The sequence below is a fragment of the Pelodiscus sinensis genome, chromosome 9, assembly GCF_052426305.1.
Source record: "Pelodiscus sinensis isolate ZL-2025 chromosome 9, ASM5242630v1, whole genome shotgun sequence".
NCBI classification, from domain to species: Eukaryota; Metazoa; Chordata; order Testudines; family Trionychidae; genus Pelodiscus; species Pelodiscus sinensis.
In genome coordinates, this window is record NC_143060.1 from 35,075,853 (window position 1) to 35,095,163 (window position 19,311).

The following is a 19,311-nucleotide window of genomic DNA, read 5'->3' on the forward strand; positions in this document are numbered from 1 at the left end:
ACTTCACAGGCATTGCTCTCTGGGCCATGGCACACAATAGCACCCCACAAGCGACTAGCTAGCTTTGAAATTTAACTTCACTTTATTTTTTAAAGTGGAATTGGGAGTTATGTTGATGCTTCCCATGCAGCTCTTGAAAGTACAATTTTCGAAGCAGCTCAAAGGTGGAGTGGGAGAACTGATGGCAGAAGGAACACAGGTTCCGTATGGGGCCAAACCGGACATATTTGAAAAGTATCAGAGGGGCAGCCATGTTAGTCTGTAAGGGTATATCTACACAGCGGCGCTATTTTGGAATAATGTCCATTATCCCAATATAGCGTTTTGTGTGTTCTAACAGCAAGACCATTATTTCAAAATACATTAAAAATAATGGGCTTGTTATTCCAACCCCTCATAAACCTTGTAGTGTGAAGATTAAGGGACTCATCAGAATAGAGCTCTATTTTGAAATTAGCGCTGTTTAGACAGTAACAAATTTTGAAATAGGCTCTCTCGAAACAGGCTACGCAATTGCCTATCTTAACTTGCATAGATTATTTCAATCTATGCTCTACTGTGTAGACATACCCTAACTGAAAACAAAATTTAAACTGCAAATAGTCCTGAGGCAGCTTAGAGACTAACAAAATGTAGATGGTATCATGAGCTTTCATAGGTACAACCCACTTCTTCAGATGAATTGAGTTAAGGGATCCCATGTACCAATAAATAGCAGAGAAAGAGATGAGATGGGGAGGGAAAGAGAAGGGAAAAAATGGAGAAAAAATATTGACAATTAGGCTACGTCTAGACTACATCCCTTTTTCGCAGAATGGCCATCAGAGCACCTGTGCTTTTTCTGATAGGGGTTTCTTGTGCACAAACCCCTCCAGAGCATCCACACCTGCCTTTTTGTGCAAGAGTTGAAGCACAAAAAGGAGTTATTCCTCGTGGAGAGAGGAATAATTCTACCGGCAAAAGCCCTCCGTTCTGTTGATTTTCGTGTGCAAAAACGCGCTCAAGGTGTGGACGCTCTGCCGTTTTTTTGCGCAAAACTGTCTTCTAGTGTAGACATAGCCTAGGTGTGGTTGTCACTATAAAGATCCTGCTTGTACAGAGGAAAGATCAGGAGATTGGGAAGGGAGAGAAGCTGAATTGGGGTTTTATCTTGGTTGATTATAACAAAGGGCCTACTGTGGCTTCTGTACCAGGACCCTGAGGTTTTTGCTTAGGCCAAGCTCTGTTTTACTTATGCTCACTTTCAAAACACATCACATTTTTGTTTTGGACTGTCTCTTGAAAAGGAAATACTGCACTTTGAGGGACATTGGTTTGACTATTATGTTTCATACAAAGGGTGAGGATTCTAGAGATATTTTCTCCCGCATGGAACTGGAAGTCTCATGCTAGAGCTCTTTTGTCAGATTTTTATCAGGAAACATAAAAGGTCTTGCATTGTGAAGCCTAGCACAGGCAGGACTCGTCTGCCAGAACTCTGTAGCTCCTCATCATTGGCACAATTGTGAATATAGATCTGTTTTCAGTGGCTGCAGTGGTAGCAGTAGGGCTTCTGTAGTAGGTCATCCTATCATCTCAATGGACTCCAAGGAACGAGCACAATAAATGGTCAGTATGATTTACTCTCTCTCTCTCATCTGTGTGGTTTAAGAGTCTATGGATATTTTCAATTGTCTAGCCAAGAGTGTGAATTTAATGTCAATTTTACACTGAACTGCACATTTAAAGTTTCTTGTTCATGTCACGATACCTAATATAGAAAGGGAAACAGCAACATTTCCTGTGTCATTTCTGTTTATATTATGCCATAAAGATAAATATAGATGCTAATTAACAACATTATTTTCAAGTTACATGTATTAAATTAAACAGTTTGCATATGATAAAGTATATCTACTATATCAAATTAACCAGGATGAAGCCATAACCCTAGTTCAAAGCTCTCACCACACAGATATCTGATATACTAAATAATCTGGGACCCATTCTCCTTCTGAATCACATATTCATTATCCAAATTGCCTATCCCCAAAGTGTTAATATAGTGTAGTACAACATGCCCCAACAGGACACTGATTGACTCTGTGCCTACATATTACACACACAGTGCAAAGCAAATATCTCACTCTATTATCTGTTGTCTCTATGAGCCAACAGATTACACGTATCACTGAGGAGCTGAATAACTTTTGCACAGTTTGTTCATATCTATACATTCTCCAAAAGATACATTGACACCAAAGAACAAATGTAAAGAAAAAGAGAGTAGAGCTTCCGAATGCAGGCAAACGGCCCATGTGAAAAAACAGCAGAAATACACATTCTTATTAGAGAGTTAAGAGAGTTTCATGTGTGTTCATTTTTTTTAATTGTATCCTTTGGTATATATGGTTGTGACTATTTTCTTCCATTATTTGATCTGAGGAAGTGGGTCTGGCCCACGAAAGTGGGTCTGGCCCACAAAAGCTTATCATCTAATAAACCATCTTGTTAGTCTTTAAAGTGCTACATAGTCCTGTATTTTGTAAATATGATGGGAGACTTCTGAAGTCTAGAGTCCCATAGCTCTGTGCAAACCCCTAGAAAATATTAGGAGATTATATATCCTCTTACTGGTTTACCCCTTTGAGGAGATTATGAGTCATATAGTAAATTTTTTAAAGACTTTTTGAAGTTGCATCATGCAGAATCAGTGTGACATGCATTGGGCACTTCATTAATAATTACATACATGTCTAGAAAGGGAAGCTTCTCCCTTAATGCCCCCTCATGGCCAAGGGTTCATCTGCAGCACCTTATCTCTGTTCCCTTCTTCAGGTTTCCTTAATAACTCACTCACTGCCAAGGTAGTTAACACATTCCCCTCATGGGGTCCTATTTACTTAGTCCTTGCACACTGACTCTCCTGGCCCCAACCCTCATTCAATGTCTCTCTCCCTTTAAGGAGGGAGTCCACAGTCTTTCTTCCTACAGGAAGGTCCTGTCATTCCCTGGCTTTACCTAACTGGAGCTCAATCTCCTGGTTCTGACTTCTCAACTCCCTCGACAGCAGAGCCTTCCCTTCAGGAGCCTCTTTCGCACTCCCTGCAGTTTCCTGTGCATCTTCCTTCTCTGCAGCTGCCTGTTGCCCTTGATAAGAGAATCAGCTCTCCTCCATTAGGCCCCCTCAAGGCTGTTAATGCAGCACAGGTGTGCTGAAGCATTTCCTTCAGTCATCAGAGCTGGCTGGCCCCAGGTCTCCAACCCTTAAGAGGTAAAACCACAGTGTCCCTTAAGTTCTATTTCAAACATATACACATATGCATAGCTATGCGTTCCAAATCAACACGTTGCACTGCTGGTTGAATAGGGGTTTGGACCAGTAGGCCAGTGATGCACCTGGTGACACATTGCAGTCATTGAAATGACTTGTCCACAGTCATACAGCAGTACAGGTCAGAGCAGAGCTGAAAATAGAAGCCCAGATGATTGGCTAAGACACATCACATTATTTTAAAGCTCTCCAGTTACATGAAAATATATTAGTAATCCGCATCTAACACTACTCCTGTATTAATATTATAGGAGTCATTTAGCAAATGTTGAGAAAAGTCTGGTTTTGGCACTGCTGCAACTCTGCTGTAGGTAAATTTTGCACTCATGGCTTTGATTAAACCAGCAAAACTTGTAGTCTATCTTGCCTCACAAACGTCAGCTAGCAGGCCAGGCAGACCTAGGAAACAGGACTGGCAATGCAGTAGGTAGTATCCTTTCCTCTGAGTCTGTTCTGAAGCAATACCCCAGTGTGGAGTTGAGAAGCACTATTGCTGAGGAGACTGAAAACAAATGTCCTGCCATTTTTTGGCCATTAAAGATGGCACTTTGGCACTTTTTGTAGAGAAAGGCAGTTAAACTGGATACTGGGACTAAATCCAAACTCAGATGAGTGCATTCTGGCTACCTGAAATTCCGTCTTCAGTTTCAGTCAATAAAGACATACTCTACTTCTTGATTTAAACTAAACGGCTTGCTATGCGTGAGTAAACTGCTGGTTCATTTCATAACGTTTAAGAGTGGTCATACTGGGTCAGACCAATGGTCCATCCAGCCCGGTATCCTGTCTGCTGACAGTGGCCAATACCAGATGCTCAAGAGGGAGGGAATACAACAGGTAAACGTCATGTGATCCCTCCCTATCACCTACCTCCAGACAAACAGAGGCTAGGGACACCATTCCTACCCATTCTGGCTAATAGCCATTGATGGACCTAACCTCCATGAATGTATCTAGCTCTGAAAGGTAACTTCAGTGCTGGATGAAGTGTTTCCTGCATAGTGGATACATCTCTGTTAAATCTGTAGATTGTAAAGAGCTCTGAAATCCTTCAGGATCTAAGGAGCTCGATAAATGTTTGACACTATTATAATACAATGCTATGTATGCAATATACCAATGCATTCTGACAAGCTTCAGAGTGTTTGAGAGCGGCATTGCTGTAATGCAATTTTAGTCTGGCCAATGTCTTCTAGCTCTTCTGGCTGACACAGTGACTCAGCCTAGTTTGTTCACAGGGTTCTGGAACACAGGCCAACCATCCTCAGATAATGATGGCTACGTAGTATCATTGCCAGAAGATTACTACCATCTTCTAGGGCAGGGCTGGAGAACCTAAGGCTTGCATGGGGAGCCCTCTCTGGTGCTCCAGCCCCACCCCCCTTCCCCACTGTTTCCCCAGTGGGGCTGGACCACACAAAATTTACTAGTATGGGCCTGACTGATTTTTCTGTGGGTCAGCATCCCCTGACCCAAAAATGGTTCCCCGCCCCTGCTCTATGGAAACTAATGAAAACCATGTGCTGGGTTAGAAAGGTTGTTAAACTATTGGGGCTCCAACTGCCTCTTCTTTACAGCTGAGGTTTTGGCTTATACTCAAACCCCACATGAACCATTCCTCCTTATTTAGATACACAGTATTTACAGGGGGCACTTATGTGTTCAGAAGAATGAAATAAATCACGCAATTAGAGCATTTACAAAATCCAGGCATTTCCAATCCTGAAATAGATTTTGACTATTTCATTCATCATAAGCTGATGCCACCCCATGTATTTCTACATATTGAATAGCTATATTTGCCGTTGAACAAAAGAGACTTTCTTCACTGATGTACAGATCTGATGGGCAAAGGTAATTTAACCCTGGGTCTTTGACATTTCTTATGCTGAGTCTCTATATTTTTTAAAACAAATCGTTTTCTTGATTTTGCTTTTACCCACTTTAAGTTATTTACCCTTACACCAGCTGAGCATGAATTTTTAGAGTTTTTTACTCTTGTATCTAAAAAAATACTGTTATATATTGTATGTTGTCTATTTTGTCCTAAAATTTAGGCTTTGTGAAAACTAGCTTTTACAAAATTTAGTCAGTAAAAATAGACTCATATTCTTCAAGGTCAGAAGGGACCACTATGTTCATCCAGTCTGACCCTCTGCACAGTGCAGGCCACAGAATCTCACCCACCCCTCCTAGAATAATCCTCTCACATATATCTCAGATATTGAAGCCTTCAAATACTTTGAAGACCCCAAGATGCAGAGAATCCTCCAGCTGTGATCTGTACCCCATGCTACAGAGGAATGCGAAAAACCTCCAGGGCCTCTGCCAATCTACCCTGGTGGAAAATTCCTTCCCGACCCCAAATATGGCGATCAGCTAAATCCTGAGCATGTGGGCAAGACTCACCATCCAGACACCCAGAAAGTTCTCTATAGTAACTCCTATCATCCCTCTATTGACCTATTTCCCACTGATGTTTTATTTTACTTTATTTCAATGGAAATAGTCTTATTAAAAACCAAAAAAATCTTGTGTATGGTGTATCTGCCCCATATCACAGCACTGTACAAGTTTTTGAGATGCATTAGAAACTGAAAATGAAGCAACCATCAAAACGGTTTATAACAAATTTGTATTTTCAATAAAATGACATTTTTCAGCAGGAGGGCCTGCATTGTGCATGCCGTTTTGATTTTTCCTTAAATAACTGCATGACCATAAACCAAAAAATGTTTATTCTTCGGTGCTGCTGCACTTTCTCATAGGAATTCAGTTTGGCTGGCTCATGCACCACGCTTCCCTATGGATCAAGCTCCCCAGCTGAATTTGATCTCCCATCATCCACCGTGGCCATGCTACTGCTTGCAATGCTTGACCTCCTCTTGCCAAGAGGCTGTGCTTCTTGGGCAGGCCCACTGACAAGGGGTGGGAGGGTAAGGCAAAGGGGGCAACTGCCCTGGGGCCAGGTGATTAGAAAAAGCCCAGAGTTCCCAGGCACCACTGGCGCTACTGCCTAGGAGCATGACGCACTGCAGTGTCATTTCCTCTGCCTCCCCCTACCGGCTGGCACAGAGTATGCCTTTCCTAGCTGCATTGCCTCTTGATCCATTCTCCACAGGCAGCAGCACTAGAGTACATTGGGCTCAGCAGCTGCCCTTTCCTGTCCCAGGCACTCTCCTTATTCTCCTGGTTCCTCTGCCCCCAGCTGACACACAGTGCTTGTCTGGGTAGACTGGAGTGGGGCAATTTCAAACAGCCCTGCCTGCCTCTTCACATATGTTTATTCAGCATAATTGCTCTGCCTTTCTTATAGTAAAGAATGTGTGTGGACTTGTGGACAAGTTATTTTAAATTGATTGTCATGCAAAAGTAAAGAGGTTAACAGCCATATTTCACCAGCTGGAAATTACATAGCAATACTACAAAAAACTTGCTGTTATTAATGTGATTATATTAATCTGAAGGGCAGCAACCATTTACTTTAAGATTTTTAAATAAAATACGCATTACTAATAATGTAGCACAATACAGCTAATGCTAATGAGAGGGCATTCTAGCTGTTGGGATATGTGTGATGGAACATTATACCAGCTAAGGAATTCAGTTTTTTCAGCAGAAAAATTGTGCAGGTGACAATTAAATGGTAGATTAAAGACAGCCAGGGATTGGGAAATATTCCATTGAAGCAAACTGGAGGATCTGGCTGCGCTATGATGGCCACAAATATTTTGTTTTTGGGGAAAGGTTGAATTAAAGCTGGTAGAGATTTCACTGCAAGCCTTGTCTTCCTTTCTGGGCTATAAACTGCAAATTCTTGCTAATGGAAGATGGTGTTGTAACAGTCCTTTATGCACCCTGATTGAAAATTCAGCTACATAACCCTCACTGAACTGTTTATCTTATGTACTTATTTAACTAACATTCAAACTGACAAGTCTCCTATTTCTGGGCTTTCTTTTTATACTTTAATGTATGCCTTATCAGATGAAACTCAGCTACTACCAAACTTTGCATGTTTTTGATTTTGCACATAAACTGAAGGGCAGAATTCCAGTCTATGTCCTCAGTCATTCAATTTTTCAAGATCTTTGAACAAAACTTCAAACCCTGCAAAAATACAACCCAAACATAGACTTGCTTCTCTGTCTGTACAAATACGTAAAAGAAACTAGTATGTCAAATTTCAATGTACGCAAGCCTAATTGAAGCTTTAACTACATTCTGAACAAGAGGCAACCAGCACTCTGCTTTACTCAAGGGCAGGAAGACATTCAGGAACACAACTCTACAAATTATTTATTATGAATAAATTATCCAATTAATTTAGGAAAAATTTCAGTTCTTTCATTATTCACAAATTGCTCCTCATGTCTGTGAATGTAGTCATTGGCCCTGATTCTTATGTATACATTTAGCTTTACATATTTCATGTTGAACGCAATGGATCTACTCAGAACACTTAGGGAAAGCAATGTATAAGGCTATATTTCAATCAATGGACTTTCTGTAAATTTTTCATTTCCCCTGTTGACTGTTCACAGTGTAAGATTGTTTGCATGACTCCTGTAATACTGGTCTTGTTTCCAACTGGATGACTGATTGTTCTCAAAATAGGAGAATATGTAATGATGAATACCAATTAATTTATATTTGTGTTCATGCACAAACAGACTTGTTTGCCTGAAAATACAGGTATTTGTGGGTGCAACAACCATCCTTTCTTGAACAGCTGGGCCAACAGAAAGTCAGATGTGTGAAAATTCACAAACCGTGAATAAAAAATGGCCAGGAACATGTTTGAACAACCAGAATTAGAATGAATGTTTGTGAATGCTGTTTGGCTGTATTCTGTTCAGGAAGATGAGTGTTCCCAACAGAATGTGACTGAGCAGCCTCAATCCATTGGAAAGCACTTGGGAGGTGTGCTTTCCTTAGCCTACCACGAAACAGAATCCACATACGACATGTGGTCTAAATCTTTTCCTCTTTCTCTCCCCTTGTTTCTAGTGCTTATATTTTCTTTACTCTCTTTACTGTTCTCTGTTCCCCCTATCACCATATTTCTGTATCTATTTATTTTTCTTTCTTGAACTGTCTTCTCTCCAGACATTTCCCAGACCACTATTTCTCCATTGTTTTTCATGCACTTCAGTCAAGACTATTTTTTTCCTCTCTCTTGGTTCATACTTTCCAATTAGTTCATTTTTCACACTTTCCAATTAGTTCATTTTTCCTTCTCTTCCCATCCTGCCCTATTTTGGTATGATCAAAATCTTCATCATCATCATATCTCTTCACAACTCCATCCTGTTTATCTGCATCTCTCTTCTCTCTTTTTCTAGAGCCTTGCTTGCATTTGGCAGTTCTCTGTATTCTAATTGTTCATTCACTGCTTCTCCCCTTGTCTTTCTATTCTGCTACTTTGACTTAAATCCCCACTCTCTTCCTTTACTGTACTAATCCTTATCTGTCTTTGGTTTTTACCATCCCTCCCCTGCTTAGTTCACTTTCCCTCTTCTCTTCCTGTCTATTGCTTTTGCCACTTTTCTCTCTTTTTTGCTTCTACAAATATACAACCCAAACATAGACTTGCTTCTCTGTCTGTATAAACATGTAAAGGAAACTAGCATGTCAGCTTTCAATATATGCAAGTCTGGAAGCATTATGCTAACAGCTTGGTTTTGAGATATATCAATGAAATCAGTGAGAAAAGATACCTTGGAAACCAGAGTATGGTGATCAGTCCTGGCTTGCATCTTAAGGACGTCACGGCAAGAAGTGAAGAAGATCCAGTTAATTTATCTATATTTCATATAGGCTGGCATTTGGGGGAGGGGACAAACATTATGTTTTGTCTGTTATCTTTGAAATGCTCTTCAGCATCTGTTGAATACATGAATGCCACTGAAAATCACCTAGGAGAGTGGGCGGCAACCAGACAATACTTCACTTCTATATCCAAAACTAATGCTTAAAATGCTCAATATGTCTGTTGATTTACTAGAACTGCCTGCAATATTTTTATTTTGCATTGTTTCCGAATTTATCCATCTATTCACTCTGGTAGTCCAGATTCTCAGACATGTGATGGTGCACTCACACCACTTCAGTGCCATAAACGGGCCAGACAGCAGGCTTACCTGGCTCAGAGGTTCTGTGATGCCCCTGCTTCTGCCTTGGGCATGGTCAGGAAAGAGGAGGTATGGCCAGAGTGCCTCTCACTTAGGCGCTTGTCCACTGCCATATCTAGGATGCAACTTGCAGCCTCCCTTAGCGAAGTGCTGAAGTAAGTGATACTCTGACCATACCTCCTTTTCTTATTACTAATGGAGGTCTGCTGTCCATCCAGGAGAGGGCAGTAGTGCAAGTAAAAGCAATCCATCATGTTACTTGGCTTCAGAAGCAAGACAGGTAAGGCTGAATTGCATTATACCAGGAGTGACTGACTCTGGTTGGTTTTTTGGAAAATAATTATTGCTGCTCAGTGCATCCTTCCAGGTCTGCCTTCTACTATATATTTGAGAAAGCTTGTCTATGTGTCTGTCTTCTGTCTGTCTTTCTGTTCAAGAACTCCTAAATGGTAAAAGCTAAGACTATCAAATTTGGTTTATAGCTTCTTCTAATCATAACTTAAAGAAAGGTAAAGGTTTGGTTGTGCCAGGAAGATGGAAATGTGCCTGGAGTGGGTTTGCTTCTCAGACAACCATACAGAAAAGATCCAAAATCATCAGGTGGGTCAAAGGGGCTGGTTGGGGGCGTGTCCCCCACATCTGAGACTGCCCCAGCCCCAAGCCTCCCATACCCACAGGCACTCTTTAGTGAGAGTGGGTTGAGCAGAAGCTCCCACTCCCTCCTTGCTCCCGATTCGTATGGGGACATTGCTGGCTGTTCCCCTTTGTCAGGGACTGAAGGGAAAGTGCACAGTTTGCTGCATTCCTCACTCTGGCTGGGGAGTGCAGGGGGCCAAAGAACCTGGACCTGCCTAGCCTAGGAGAGATTCACCCCTTCCTGGTTGTGCCCACTGGAGATAGCTGCCATGGGAAGGTGCTTCTCACATGGCCCCATGCTGCTGTGGTGAGAGAGGGCTGGGACAGTCTGTATACTGAACGCTCCTCCCCAGCTCCCCTCCCCCGCACCGATCTTAATGACAAGAGCAACACTGGATAAATCTTCTAGTTATTTCATGTATATAAAGAAGACTGGGGAAACCCAAACTAGAGAATATTCAGTGTTAAAAATGGAAGGCCCTCCCTGTGCTGCTGGAGTGTGGTTTGTCCCACTTAACTATACATACATTTGACTTCCCTCAACATTCTTTGAATATGTTCTTTTCCTGACAGTGGGGTAGAAATCCCAGCTATCCCATGCTCCATTATTTTAACACAGATAAAATAACTTTTATGGCATTCAAGAGATCTATGCTTTGCTTTTTTCTTATTGTCCTTGCCTTCCTTACATGAATCTTTAATCTTCCGCCAATGTACTTTTGGGTAGCTTGAATGTTCATCATTTCTGACCCTTTAAATGTACCTTATTATTGAGCTGCTTCTGAAGGGAGGAAATAATTGTTTTATTTAGCCTGTTTATAATGAGCTCTTTCAGATGCCTGTTTCAGTTTCTTGGCATGTCCAGCTATTTGTACCTCTGTTAACACTCTCTCAGATATAATCAAACATTACAATACATTTCCTGTAAATAAGATGTAATTAAAAGTAACAATTCTCTTTGACGTTTTAACCAATTATGTAATTCCTGGACTAGGTATTTGTGCTAAATAATACCAAGCAGCTAGGTATTTGTGCTAAATAACATCATACTGTGCTTCAACTTGCCTGCTGTCCAGAAACTACTGCTTCACTTAAAATCGGCATAAACTATAGATCACTAACATTCTGGTCTGAAAAACACAATCAAAGGTAACAGTATCTCAGATAGCTGACATAACACAACATGATGGTTACAACACAAAGGGGAACACACTTATTTTCTGTATCTGATACCTGACAACAACTGAGCTATAGTGAGTCTTTGATCCAATTTTTTGTGTCAGATGGCAGTGGAGCAGACGATAAGTTGTCCACAGTGCTTATGAACAGGCAAACACCACAGTTCACTGACTAGGCAAATTAATTTTAGGTAGCTCAGGACCAGTCCGCTTGCATTAGGTTGGGGTGTATTTTTAAATTGGATATAAATGACAATTTTTTTTCTTTAAAAAAAAAAAAAAACCTGATGGTTGCTGTTACTGCTACCAGGCAATTTAAAATCGTAAGATCCTGTGCCCAGCGCAGCATGGGCAGGAGGCATAAAAATGGCTTTCTGCTTTCTGCCCCCATTCCTGAGGTCAATTTGGCTGTAGAAGCAAGTTTCCCTTGTCTGCAGTGAGGCTGCAGAGGCAGGAGAGGCAAGGCTTTGAACAAGTTATACACCATGGGCAATTCTTACGGAACCAGTTACATGAGCATAACAGCCAGAAAGAAGTCAAGAACCTGGCCCTTCATATTTAAGGTAGACCAGTCTGTAGCAAGCACAATATACATGTAGCCACCAAAGGATCACAAGAACAACAGACTGTAAGTAGGCACCAAAATTCTGGCTGCTCCTTACAGAAACTAAGAGGCAGCAACTGCACACCCATCTTATTATCAAAGTCCAAGTATACCTAACAGTATCAGTTGGGGAGTGATTTTTCCCACCCCCCAGACATTTCTAAACCTATAAGTATAGCTTATTTTGCTCACCAAGCTGATACGATATTTTAATGAGCATAAGCTGTGTCTTTATTCGGATGTTTTGCTGGTAGATCCATACTGTTATAGCTAGATCTGTAAAACCTTTTGGCTGTGTCTAGACTGGCCAGTTTTTCTGGAAAATCAGCCGCTTTTCTGGAAAAACCTGCCAGCTGTCTACACTGGCAGCTTGAATTTCTGCAAAAGCACTGACTTCCTACTGTAAGAAATCAGTGCTTTTTGTGGAAATACTATGCTGCTCCCGTTCGGGCAAAAGTCCCTTTTGCGCAAAAGTTTTGCGCAAAAGAGCCAGTGTAGACAGCTCAGATTTGTTTTCCACAAAAAAGCCCCGATCGCGAAAATGGCGATTGGGGCTTTTTTGCGCAAAAGCGCGTCTAGATTGGCCAGGGACGCTTTTCAGCAAAAAGTGCTTTTACGGAAAAGCATCCGTGCCAATCTAGATGCTCTGTTCCGAAAATGCTTTTAACAGAAAACTTTTCCGTTAAAAGCATTTCCGGAAAATCATACCAGTCTAGACGTAGCCTTCTAGTCTATTGTTTATAGCTATCAAAATCACTAATGTCTTCATTCTGGCTGGCGCCTGCCTGTATACCCTGTGGGGAGAAGAGGTTCTCCACATACAGATAAAGCCAGAATTTTGCTTTATAAAGAGAGAACAGTTGAGGGGTTCCCATTCAAATCCACAACTAGGTACATTAAGGCACTAGCAATCTTCATCATTTTCTCAGACAGATCACATATACAATGTTGTCCGTTAATGTTTCTTTGTATTTGCATTAAGTTAGGGCCTAGATGCTGCAGTCTGGCATTAGAGCCCCATTGTGCTATAATGTGCTGTAATGACCAGAATGCCAAGCTAGGCATTATTCTTTAAACTTTTCTTTATTAGATTTTATTTCCAGCTACACAGAATTTGTTTGCTTTCAGAGACCCACAATAAGGACTCCTAAATGTCAAGGCCAGGAGGGAATATCATGATCATCTGGCCTCCCACACATTGCAAGTCCATAGAACTCTACCCACCCACCCCTGTAATAGAGCCATAACCCTTGAGGCTGAGTTACTGTAGTCCTCAAATCATGAATGAAAGACTTCAAGTTACAGAGAATCCACTGTTTAAACCTGCAAGTGGTCCGTGACCTGTGCCCCATGTTGTAGAGGAAGGCAAAACACAAAACAAAACCCATGGGTCATTAACATGCGGAGGAGGGAGGGTTCATTAGTAGTCATACAACAGCCATGGAACAGGCTGACATTACACAATTGAGTTATATTTGTGCATGGGCAGAGTCCATATCCTCCCTTCAGATCACAAGCATGAATCCTCCTAACATTTACAGGCAGGCACATGTAGCAGAGATTTTACACTCTGGGGCCTGTCTTTGGTAACAAAACTGGCAACAGTCTGACTACATTGATGTTGTTATACCAGTGCAGCCTACAGTCAATGATGTTAGTTATTAGAGTAAGCCATACTCTTTTTCCACTTTATGTCAAGGCAATGTGTGTACATTTGGGGTTTGCACAAGAATAACTAAATATGGAATTCTTTTAAGCCTCCTTTGCACCAGGTTTATTCATGGTGTTATTTCATGGAAGAGTTGACTTACACTGGAGTGGGAAAAGGATTGGGGTGAAATCTCTTCCATGATATTTTGGGTTGAAAGAAAACATGTCTCAAGAAAAATCCAAAATATAGTTCTGCACAGATTAAAAAGAATGATATTAATTTTCCCTTGTTTTAGCTCCACTCAGCATATTCCCCCAGCAGATGCATTTTTAACATTTGTAAGTCTAATAGCAATCAAACTTTCAAGTCAGCTATGCAGCTATTAACATGATTATCCAGAAATATGCCTTCTCAAGCCTTAGGCAGAGAAAGGTCAAAAGAAAGGCCCACGAATTCTCTACCTGAGCACTCCTACTGTTGTTACTGGAGAAGCTGCACACAGCGCTAAACCTCAGCTACTAAATTTGCTTATGTAGACAAGGCCATATAGTGAGACTTAGTAAATTTTCACTCCACTATAAGTCAGTTTCTCTCTGCTAATCCTCTTGAAACCCTAGTACTTCCTTTCAAAGGGACCTTTACCAGTCCCCCTCAGTGGGTGAGCTGGGGCAGAGAAAAGATTTAGTAACTTCATCTATGGGGAGGTGTAATGAAGAATCCATGGTTTCTGTCTTGCTGCTACTGCTCCCAGCAGGTTATGAAGGGCAGCTGATTTGGTCCAGTTTCTAGAAGAGCTTCCATTGTCCCCTGTAAACACAGGAAATGTTTTGCCAAGACTTCCCAGGAGAAGAGGGGGGACTCTTTTTCAGGTAGGCTGTTTCCTACTAATGTACCATCCCAATTCCAGGGACTTTTTTGCATTGATTCTTTATAAGAAGCTTCCAGTGCATTTTGCAAAAATATTTTGTTATTTATAATCTGAATCGACCCATATTTTGAGTCTCAACTGCACGTAGGCCTTAAAAGAATCACTAGTTGGCCCCACATTCCATGCAACAACAGCACTCACAAAGTCTTCAGCCTAATCCCAAACTATTCATCCCAACACTTCTGCTGCCGTCAATAGATTGAAGATGTTTTTTAATGCCTTCCTTGAACTTGCCTTGTCTCCTGTCAGCCAGCCAGAAGTGTTTTTTATCAGGAATAAGATTCAAAGAGCCTGCCCTGCAGCAATCCCATAGTGCACTTCTTTGTCAGAATCCTAATGACGACTTATATATACATGAGAGACAATCTCCAGCTGTAAAACTGAAAAGCTTCTGGGGGTCTATACAGTTCCCTGACCCCAGACCTATTTTTATAGTTTGATCTTGGGGATGGTGCCTCCCAACTTTCAGACTCCTCCAGTTATCCCTGCGGTAACAAAGCACTAGCTTAACCAGTAGTAGCGAGACTTAAAACAGGGCAGTCAGGATCAAAGTGGGTAACAAACTCGAGCATTAGCCACTGTGTCAGCCCTAGAGATAGTCCCATTAAACTGTATCATGAATATGGCTAGGTTTCTGTGCTAAAACTAAGCATTCAGGGCTTCACAGATCACACATTTAAATAGTCATGTCAACTGAAGTGTGTTTGAAAGGATGTTTGATTTATCATGTTAAAAAAACATCCACAGTGGAAATGCACTGAATAAAACCAAACACAGAGAAAATGTATACAATTAGGTGGTAGTAAGATGTACAGAGCAAAATCTTGGATTTTTCTTGAGTTATTTTCTTTTACTTTTAACCAGAATGATTACAGACGAGATTTTATCGTACTGATTTAGAAAAATAAGGAAATAAAGAGACTGGAGGGAGTGGAGAGAAAGGAAGCGAGCACGCACTGATGAGTCTGGATTAAGAAAAAACATAGCGAGGATAAGGTTCTGTCAATGAACTGACACTTCATTTTCCTTCCATTGTCTGATTACCAGAAGAGTAGTATACTAGCAACAGGGATGATCACATGAAGGCGGGAAAACACAACCATCAGGCTTCAAGGACAAAGCCTATTCTTACATTGCCATTCCTTAAATCCAGACATTAGAGCAAAAGGAATGAGAAAAAAGCAGCTCACTCATGGATAGCTTACTGAGGATACTGCAAAAGATTATGCTAATCTTTAGTTCATTGTCCTCTGCAAAATGTTTTCATACCATGCCTTTTATCTGTGGAAGAAGGGATGCACAACCTCTCAACTCTGTGACAGTGAGCACTTTCTGTGTGGTTTCTGCGTAATTAACACCAGCACTAGAGCTTTTCATTTTTGCTACTCAAGCTTATGGCCTTTTAAGGGTACCCACAGGGGAGCGTCCCTCACCCTTTGCTTGTGGCCTAAATGACAGTCACAGCTTATCCTTAGATACATATACCATCTGCTAATAGCAGAAGGATCAAAAACTTTTTGCTAACTTGTAGTATTTCAAGGAATGTAACCAGGCAGCATAAACACATCAGACTAGATTTCGAAGTCTTTTATATTGAGTTGGAAACTACATGATTTTCCGTTGCATTTGTTGTCCAGACGGCGTTAACACACAAACATGTTAAGAGGTAGCTGGGGTATATCTTGAAAGGGATAACATTCAGAGCTGAAATCCATCTGTAACTGGTCCTGTTTAATCTAGGAATTTCACCATGTCCAAAACAACTCTTATCTGGATACCTTGGCAATTAAGCACAACAGGCACTTTGGTGCAATTTCATCCTGAAATTAATTTCCAGTCTTTTGTTTCCTAAAGTCAAACCCTGATGACTCTCTACAAATAAAAATGGGTGTTTTACCCATTAGTGAAAAGGGAGTGATTTGTTTATACTTCAAAGGGAAAATATGCTTTTTAAAAATTATTTTATGCTATTCTTAGTGCCTGGATTTCCTGAATTTCCTTTATTTCATGTTTTTCAAAAATAGTCAGAGATACAGGGAAAAAAAATATCCTGGATGAAATGCTGGCTATACTGAGGACAATGGTAAAAATTCCTTCTAACTTCAGTGGGGACAGGATTTCACCCCTGCAATTAGCGAATTTAAGAATGCCCTTGCTTTGATTTCATTGTCCTCAGAGATGAAGCTTGAATGGTACATTTGATCTCAAACTTTCAAGCCCACCTTTTCCAAAGTGGACATTTATTTTAGGTGCCTAGATTGATATGCCTTGGGCAATCAGAAGTGCTGAGGGACCACAACTATGAACAAAGTCAATGGGAGCTGCTTGCTCAGCACCCTCCAGATATCAGACCCTCAAGTTGGGTACTAAAAACAAAAATTCACCCCATTTCAAAGGCTGTTTATCAAAATGTGGACTTAAATCATGTCCTAGCATGCAGATTATGGACTTGAGCAACTACAGTACTTTAATGTTAATATTTATTTTTCTTGACTTTGTTAAATACACATTTTTATTTAATATATTTATTCTACTTGGAATTTGTTTTTCTTGTAAATCAGTGTTCAGGGAATGACTTTTATAGTTTATTTTGCACCAGCTGACCAGCAGCCCCTCTCAAACACTTAGGCCATCAGGATGCTTTGGTGTCAATGAACACCAAGGGTATGTCTGCACTTCAGAGTTTTTCTGGAAAAATGGCTGTTCTTTTGTCAGAAAGTCAAAAGAACGGAGGGGTTTTTCTGACAGTGGTAAACTTTTCTATGAGGAAGAAGCCTTTTTTGGAAAAAGGCGTGTGTGGACACGGAAGAGAGTGTTTTTTCGAAAGAAGATGCCTTCAGGAAAAAGCACAGGTGCCCTGGTGGCCACTCCATCCACAGTAATCACAACTGAAATGCGAGATAGCGTCCAATCTATGTGAACGCTATCTTTCGAAAAAGCACATCGCTTTTTTGTTGCGCTTTTGCTGTGTGGACGCTCTCTTTAGAAAAAAGGTTTTCCAGAAGATCTCTTCCATAAAAGCTTCTTCCGAAAGAAGCCTGCAGTCTAGACATAGCCCCACCTGTACAAAGAGGGAGAGTACTTGCCCATGGAGTAGCACAGGCTTTCTTGATTCACCACACAACTGCATCATCCACATTGGGGAAGCAAGCAGCATAGCAGAATGGTCAGGGGCATGGCAGTTAATTCTTTTGAAAAGACCAAGATCCACAGGATGAATTTTGGTCAGTCTATACTGTCCCCAAGCACTGTGAAGCACCCACGGTAAAGATTTTGTCCCTGATATAGTGACATATAAGCTGGAACACTAACAGCCACAAAAGCAAACAATGGTGGTTCAGTTACTACTGCTCCCAATGAAATCAGAATTTAGGCTGCCCTGGGATGGGGATCAGACTACACAGAATGGCTGTTTCCCATTCATCTGCCCCCTTCAGGGCTGGCTCTGACCCCAAATATATTGAACTGATGATGCAGTTCTGAAAAAGCCAGAAGTGGTTATGCAGCATGGGAATGTTACAGTGTATCCTTTCCTTCCTAGCTCTTTGTCTCCACCTTAGCGGAAGACAGAAAATGCCACAATGGTTTTATTTAGCTGCACGATAGATGGTAATGGCCATCTTGGTTTATTGTGTCACTGCCAAGTTCTCACATTTATGTCAAACTGATACATTTTTACTGATAACTTTTTTAACAGTTTAATTTTTTTTTAAAGTATATGCCATGATCCCTTTTCTAAACCACCCCCTGGCAGTCCTAGATGTCTAAAAATCCACCTATCCTGGGGGTGGGGAGGAAGGGTGATCTTCTGCTCTGTAGACTGAATTCCATTGAGTAACACTGCATTCCTATATTTAAAACACCTTGCCTGCCTACAGGACATAATACATTTTAAAACTTTATAACTGCAGCTTCTTTTCCCTTCCTCCAACACAGTAAAAGTTCCTAGGCACATTGTGGATGAATTACATGCAAAATAGCAATCTGAAAACCAGAATTCCTTAAAGGTAGCAGCTGAAAGTAGGGGAAAAAATCATCATCTAATCCTGGAATGAGTTTTTGCAGAAGCTCTTGTAACTTCAACATTCTAAGTGAATCTACTTTCCCTTTTTTATGGAAAGTATTATCTTGGAGGGACAAAGACATTACACTTGCTATAGGTCCAGTTACAGCCCAAGAAAAAAAATTACAGCTGTTATAAACCTATATAAAATGTGAACAGATGGGGTAATGGGATTCATGTACTAGCCTGTCATCTCTGGAGACCTGAGCTGAAATCCTGCATTAGGTCACAAATGATTACAAATGTGGTGGTGTCATTCTAGTCCTCTTGTTAAGGAAAAATCCACATGTTAACAGTTAGACCCTCACGATCATGTTGGAACTAAAGAACATGTTGGAACTAAAGTGCTGGAACAAACTGGTGGGGGAAACCACTATGCAAGGCTCAGATTACTACTACATAGCCTCAATTTAACAAGTATTAAATTCACAAACTCAGTAACACTCTTGAAAAAAGGCTATAGGATAAAAACAGTCACCTCCCTTTACTTTTGTGGAGCTTAAAGTACAACAAATAGTCCAGCAGCACCTTAAAGACTAACATTCGTTGCTTTTTAAGTTTTCCCAGTTACAGACTAACTTGGCTACCCCTCTGAAGCTTTGTGGAGTTGTCAGAGAGAAGGCTGGTATAACAAACAAACACTTTTTGCATTTTGAAGCTATGGTAGAAGAAACAGTGGAGCATCTGGAAGTGTTCAGCTATTATTGTGGTGAGCAGAATATAAAATCTATATAGACTAGAATTGAGAGTATAACTGAAAGTAACTTTTATATTTTTCTCGAGACAGAACCATGGGGAATCATA